Source organism: Lampris incognitus, chromosome 1 (genome assembly GCF_029633865.1).
Source record: "Lampris incognitus isolate fLamInc1 chromosome 1, fLamInc1.hap2, whole genome shotgun sequence".
NCBI lineage: Eukaryota > Metazoa > Chordata > Actinopteri > Lampriformes > Lampridae > Lampris > Lampris incognitus.
The window spans coordinates 125,873,100-125,881,159 of record NC_079211.1 but is presented as its reverse complement, the minus strand read 5'-3'; positions in this window follow the sequence as shown (position 1 = coordinate 125,881,159).

Here is an 8,060-nt window from a genome sequence, read left to right as displayed (position 1 = left end):
CAGTTCTGGACCATCCTGCTGTTTTTGGTTACTGCAGGTCTGTAACCTGCACATGTCTGTGCATGGAAGTCCATTTGACAGGCACATGCAGCTTGGCATTTTGCATGAATGCACACACTTGCATGTTAGCATTTCCAAGACCACATCTGGTGCAGGTGGGGAGCGCATCCAGTAAATGGCCAGCTTGCCTTCATCGTCTGTCCATCCATACTCAGTAGGGCTTGGCACCACAGGGTTAGCCTGCAGACAGCACTTCCATATTGCTGCCTGATAGTTGGCTCGTTGAACATGCATAAAGAGACAGTCTCTACATGGTGGCAGCTGGCTGGAATCAACCTCTCCCCTTTTGGTGCAGAAGAGCTGGTAACGCAGTTTGTTCACCTCAGCAGTGCTGCTATTAGCAACATACATCCGACAGGTGAACTGCTCAATTTTCTGGAACAGCTCATCACTCACATTCCATGTCTGTCCCAGTTGACTAAAAGTCTCTTGGCAGGAAGTGTGCTTTCTCACTATCTTCAGGGCATTCAGCTTCCCTCGACCAGCGAATGCACTGACAGTGTCGCAGCCTGTGAAGGCATGTAAGCCAATTAGGCTGTCACAGATGCTGTCTCCAAGTGAACTTGCCAGTTTGGTGATGTCGACAAACCGTGTGCGGTTCTGAGTCCCACACTTCTGGTAGATGGGACAGGTGATGTCCTTCTGGAAGCCAAGACAAAGCACCATGACATCAGTGTCCTCAGCTGTGATGATAACTGACTTTGAGCTCGCATTTGCTGCATGCAATGCATGCAGGAGCAGACGGGTGTCAGCTTCTTCATGTGTGGAGTGCAGTTCTGCTGCTTCCTCACACCCATCTTCTGTCAACTTGTAGCAGGTTTCCTCACAGGTCATGTACAACACCTTGCCATGCAGCATAGCTCTGTATCGTGGGAGTTTCCACTCTTCCACCAGAAACTTGATGAGACTGGTCTTGTTGGAGGAACTGCACAGAAATTTTCTCCACTGCTGGACGTGGTGTCCCCCTGCAAGATTCTTGTACTGGAGAGTGATGTCTCCAGTCGTTCAGCATCTTTGATCGAAGTCTGGTGATAGACATCAAAAACAACATCAATCCTCCCACTCTGTGCTCCCTCATGGAGGACCTGGGTCAAGGTTGACTCTGCCACCTGTGCAAAGGTTTTGTTGTTGCCATTCATTTTTTGGACCAGGCTCATCCCATCAATGATGGAAGTAGATGGGATTGGGATGTCTTCTGCAGGAGATACATTCTTTTCAAGCTCTCTGGCAAGTGCAGCCTTGTTTGTTTTTCGTAAGGACCCATCAGCATTTGCCAGTGCCCATGGTAGTGGGCCCAATGGGTAGGCAAGGACATCCTTCAGATTCACCTTCCTGCTTTCAGCCACCAGGATCATGTGACTGAAAAGGTTTCTATCTGCCTTCAGAACCACATCCTGTGCTTTCTTTCCATGAGCTTGTTTTGTGCTGACATTGGAGAATGTTTTCAGACTTTGCTTGGTCATCTTGTCGTGGAATTTCACAGGTGGTGGGTCTGCATCTAACCTTGTTTGCTGGAATGCTTGGTAGGCCTCTTCTCCTTTCTCAAGAGCTCTCAAGAGATCTATGGTCACATCAGGTGGAGCCATGTTGCCAGTGGAGAGGCTAACCAAATCAATCTCATCAGGGGACATAGGATTGAGCCAGTTATTCTCCATAAGGTCCATGAGAGACTGGACATCTGCTTCATCTCTCTTGATCCTTGGACTCTGTAGATCTGGATGAGTCCATTTGCACCTGCCTTGACCTGTCAGGTCTCTCAGCTGTCTGAGGTACATGCTTCTATACTCAGCTGTGAGATAATATTTGGTCACAGCTCCTGGCTTCAAGCTGAATCCCTTTGTCCCTCCAGCTGTTTGGGTGTCTTTGTTCACCGTTTCTTCTATAGCTTGGTCAACAGGGATTCGGCCAAAGGGATTGGTGGAGCCCAGTTGGACTGAGAAGCCTCCTTCCATGAATTCTGTGTACACATCTGGGTGTGTGATGGGCAGCTCAGACATCTGGGCGTAGTAGTAGGGGAGGTAGCGTGCATAATTCATCCTGTCATAAGCAAAGCGCCATGGGATCATTGCTCGAATGCTAGCCAAGTGTAGCATCCAGTCTCCCTCTCTGGATGCTCGGATGAGCCCCAACAAGATTTCAACCATGTCCAAATAGGACATCCAGAAGTTCGAGAGGCTGCCGTTTCCACCTCTAAGGAACTCACGGTAGACTTCAAATAGATCCATGATGCGTGTACAAGAGCTGTTCTCGAGGACCTCCTTCAAAGCATGTTGTGAGACTTCTTTCCCAAGGCTGTCAATGGTCTTCAGTGTCTCATTCAGGTGAACCATGTCATTCCTGTGAGTTTCTTCCAACCAGGACAGGAAACCATTCAAGGTCAGTCGCATGAGAGCCTCATACAGGAGCTTGTGTAGTCGCACTGCCCTGTTGTACTTGCGGCCATCCATAACACCAGCAATTGAGCCTTCTGCAATCATGCCAGACTCAATGCAGAGGTCTTTGAGTCCAGCATCTTGGAAACGCTTTCCTATTATTGCCAGCAGTGTGCAGATGGTGTGGAATACCCCAAGCCTAACGATGATATCATGGAACTTGTCATGGTGTTTCCATGTGCTCTCGACAGCCTTCGCATACAGGGCTTGGTCAAAGACACAGACAATCTTCCTCAGGCCTAAGCACTGCATGATGCTCAGTGACTGGTTAAGCACCTCGTTGACAGTAGACATTTGTGTCGCTGGAGCATTGATGGTAGGCAGATAGCCTATATTGTCGGGGATGACCGTCATCTCTCCTCGAGTCAGGATGTTGAAGCCTGTCCAGCTGCTGACTGACTGTTCTTCTTGTTGTGACATGCGTGCTAGGACCCAAAGAAGGTTTTTCTCTCTGGCAAGCTTAGTATTGGCTGCAGTATCGGCATCTGACTTTTTGCTTTGTGGTGGCCCTACCCGTTGTCCAGCATTGTAAGTTGGTAACATTGGTGGGGGTCCATCAATGCTTCTCTTCTTTGTTTTGGGAACAGTGGGCATGGGTTGGACAGGAAGTGGGTTGACTGGCTTTGCTTGCACAGCAATCCCATTGACTCTGTGAGATGTTCCCTCACCACTGACAGTTTCTTCAAGACGGTCGATATTGTCCCAGGCTAAAGTTGTGAATATGCCAGGATGGATGTTAGCTGGAAGGGCAATGCCACTCCCTGATGATGAGAGTTTCTGGAGACACAGGGCAGTGTTGATCTCTTCCATCTGTGAATAGGACACACTGTGACCAAGTCGGTTGAGGATGTTTATCAACTCTACATTTCCTGTCAACGATTTGACACTGAATGGCAGAACAATGTGCTTGGAAGGCTTGGTATTTCCACATGTCACTGCATATACTATGTCATGGCCAAATGACTGCAGAAGGCACTGCACTCTCTGGGATGCATGATCAGGATCATTTGAGCCTGTGAGTAGAGAGTACAGGAAGATAATGAGCGACTCTGGAATGGTAGGACTTTCTGCTTCTGGTTTGACTTCAGGCGGCCAGGTTTGAGGAACATCTTGACTTTTAATGTCTGCTCTCAATTTGATGGATGCTTTGGCTATAACATCTTGTGCACTGACACTTTTCAGGGTCTGCAGCTCCCTTTTGAGAGACTGATTTTCTTTGGCAAGTTCCCTCATGGACAAGTTATCGGGATAGAGGAGGAATTTTCCTTTCTCATCAGGGAATATCTGCAAGGCTCCAGCAAACTCACTCTCCAGGTTTCGCCTTAGGTGCTTCTTGGTTGATTCCTTGACTTGGGCAATGCCTTGGGAGTTCATTGAAGCTACCAGTCTAGAAGAGAGATCAGTCATTGTCATCACTTGAGGATTGCCAAAAAGCTCCATCCTGATGAAGAGGAACAGCTCATTGTATGCCTTATTCACAGCAGCTTCATACTGGGCTGCAGCATCATCATCTTCATTGCTGGCAACCTCTCCTTTGGAAACCTCTTCTTTGGTGTAAAGTCTATAGCATGACCTGTGGTAGTGCCCTTCAGCTGCTACAAGGTCTCTACTCACAATGGCAAGGATTCTGCTGTCCCTTTTCTTTGTGGCTGCACTCCTGATCTTTGCATCAGCTCGCAGTTCTCGACACTGCACCAGTACTTCTCTCGTATTCTGTCTCTTGGAATATTTGCTGTTTTTCTGACAAAATATGCACTCTGCATCATAAGTCCTAGATGTACTTGGAGCATGTCGAGCTACTCTCTTAGATTGTTTCTCTTCAGCAGAGACACAACTTTTCTTTTCTTTTGCAAGGAGGCCATCAAGAATTTGCTTCATAGTGAAGATACTGCGACACTTTCTGTGGTAGTAGATTGCTGGAATCTGTCCCTCAGGAATGTCTTTTGCCAGTTTCAAAACTGGTGCATGATTTCGTATCTGAGCTGCCCTGAGCAGAGTTCTCCATGAGTCGACACTTTGTAGTGAAACCAGCTTATCTGTATCATCAGAACAGTGGATAATGCACTCCACCCGTGGGCGCTTTGGTATTGGGTAAAAACTTGCTTGTTCACCAGTGGCCATATTCAGTCAGTTTTCACCTGCCACATACAAACAAATACATGTAACTTAGGTGTATGAACACTACTAAAACAAAGTTTACTTTGCTTCACCAGCGTCATATTACCATTATTTGTCTTACATAGCCACAAATAGATACATTACCTAGTTGCTATGCAACAGCTGTATTTTGTCCACATGAGAACGCTAAAATCAACACAAGATGAAAGTTCCTCGTAGCCACTTTAACTAATCATATTAACATATACATTAAAAGAACATGCTAACATTATGGGAAATTAGCTTACAATCTTCTCCAGAGTGAGACAAGAAGATAGATACCAGTTTCCTCTATATGTGTTTAGTAGAAAGCTATCTGGCTGCACGTTAGCCTAGCTTAGCACAATGAATGGAAGTACACAGTACTGGTTATCCTTGGTTGTTGGCCAACTAAGAACTGTCCCAGAGTTTAAGCTAGGCTAATCAGTACCAGGGGTGTTGAAATGCTATATTTGTAAAAATCTGGGCAAATACACAATCGTGAGAGGCACAGAAACAGGTTTCCTGAAAGAAAAATGAAATAGCTGCTCATTTGGAAAGGTTATCATGTATTATTTTACTTCTGTTAGTGTACCAAATAAAATGGCACCAGTGAAGTTGTGTCACCTTGGGTGATATCGATATCTGGTCTGACCCATGGACTAACTGGCTTTGGTCTAGTTAGTTTCTTAGTAATAATGCCCTTCTAATTTAAGGTTCAAAATCACCTCACACAATGAAATAGTATGGGTATATTATACATTTCCTGAATCTTTACAGTCCTGTGAGTATTCCAGTTTTTGTGTTTTGTGTCCCTGATATTCCTAGATGCCACAGGGCTAAAAGAAAGTATATAGTTTAGGCGAACATTGCAGAAAGATGTGTGTTATTGACGGGTTGAAGAGCTCAAGTGACCTCTATATTTGTGAGAAATATCCACAACAGGGCTTGAATGAAAGCTAAGAAGGTCCCCTTTAAAATGATACCAAAGACAATATTATAGAACATTGAAAAATGTCCTGACCATGAGGCTAAACCAGGATATGCACCAGCGTCTAAAATGCAATTTACTTTAGGGGGTGGTTAACTTCATGAGCTGATAACTGTGATACAGCTGCCACTCAGGAATGGTTATCATACCAAAATATCATCTACAGACATGGATCCTTTCAAAAATTATAAGTAAGTTTTGCCACCTTGAGTGTACCGAAATAGGAAATTTTGGGCTCTGGCCCATGGACTATAAGGAACAACTTCCCAGGACAAAAGAATCCATTAATTCCCTCGGCATATGCTTGGTACTTGGAATTTCTCTCTCCAACACACACGACAACCAGCCTTGCATTGGTACTTCAAGCAGAAATTACAAACTGCACCAGATGAGCTCGTTTCACTTTATTACTTAAAACACTTAATCAAAAAAAAAATGTGTGAGGCTTTCCAAATTAAACACACAAATAAACTATATTAAAATATCTTTTTTAGCATTCCTCTATCCATGCCTTGCAGCAACGTTAAATTCCAACAAAAACGGTCTATATTCAATTGAGGTCAAGTCCATGGCCTCCACTCCATTGAAGTCTTTGTAAGAATTAGGGGAAAAAAAAGTTTTTGATAAACAATTCATCCATCACCTAGGGAAAAAAAATTGGCTTTCAGTTTTGTAATGTAGCTAGTTTTGCTTTCTGAACTCAGTGCTGGCTACCGGGCTAGATAATACTTGGATAACAACAGAGTTTAAGTTTGGCTCAATTTTTAAGTTACATTTTTATAGAAAAAAAACTGATCAGAAATTAGCAAGTGAGTATTAATTTTGATATTTACATACTTTTTCACATTTTAAGTATATTCATTTCATGTTTTGAATTATATAAGCCTCAAATGATGTAAATGCTGCTCCTGAGAAGTATTTCTAGTTAGTAGTCAAAATAGTTTCCTTTGTTATAACCATATATTTGTAATAAATTGTATATTAGTAAATTGAAACCCATCAAAATAAATGACTAGAAAAAAGTGTGAAATGTTATTGACCAATTTTCTGAGAATTGGCTTTCCCTCAGGGGTATGATACACCAATCAGTCAAAACATTAAAACCACCTGCCTAATACTGTGTAGGTCCCCCTCGTGCCACCAAAACAGCTCTGACCCATCGAGGCATGGACTCCACAAGACCTCTCTGAATGTGTCCTTACCTGGCACAAGGAAGTTAGCGACAGATCCTTTAGGTCCTGTAAGTTGTGAGGTGGGTCCTCCATAGATTGGACTTGTTTTTCTAGGACATCCTACAGATGCTTGATCGGATTGAGATCTAGGGAATTTGGAGTCCAAGGCAACACACTTTGAACTCTTGATAGGTGCCATTGTAATGAGATAATCAATGTTATTCACTTAACCTGACAGTGGTGTAAATGTTTTGGTTGATCGGTGTATATTGAAGTAGAAACTCTGTTGGAGCCAAATGTGCGATTTTGATGATTTGATGTATTATGTTTAAAAAAAAAACGAAATTTGGGTTGTGGTTAATTGCTGTGGTGAAGTGTAGGGTGGACACTCCCGTTTGACAGCCACTTTGACAATTAGCTGATTGAGGCTGACACTGGGTGGTAGCTAATTCTAGGTTTTGTAGGCACACAGTTTTTTGACTGCTGAAATAACACTGAAAGATGGTAAATGTTCCTTTTTTATTGATGTCTTGATGTCTGCCCTGCTTTACATCATCTGGTAAGAACAATTCTCGTTTTAGAAAGGAAGAACATTTTATTACAATGGTGTCTGATTGAGAACAGAAAATAAATATGACAAAAGAAGGAAAACGTGGACTCTGTGTTGTTTAAGCACATCGACCAAGGCGCAAACCAAAAGGAGCAAACACAGTTATTGAAAGTTTGACCTTTTTATTCGTCAAAAACCTCACTGCTTTTGAGCGCTGACCAACTGAAAGTGTGTTTGTACCATGGAGTCAAATGACAAAATGGAGGACTTGAAGAATCTGGGAAGTGATATTGAGAATGTGCTTGTGGAAAGGTTCAAGTGACTGAAAGCATCAAGGAGTGCAAAATCGGGTGCATTAACAAGAAAGAATGAAATCACACAATTAATAGAAAATGTTTGCAATGTTGGAGTCGTCAAGTCCAAAATGGAAACTGAGTTTCTTAAACTGTGCAAAGAAATGGAAGAATTGAATGATTTTATTCAAGATTTAATGTGCATTAAGGATGAAAAAGAAGGGGAAATTGATCAAGTTGAGTGGTATAACCACTAAGGAGGATGTGAATCAATGGTCGTACCTGAGAGAAGTTAAGATCCCTCAGATTGATGCAGATGTTGGCTTGCTGATTGGATGCAATGTGCCAAAGGCTCTGGAGCCATGAAAAGTAATGAATGGCCCATAGGCTGTTAAAACCATCCTGGGTTGGACAATAAATGGACCA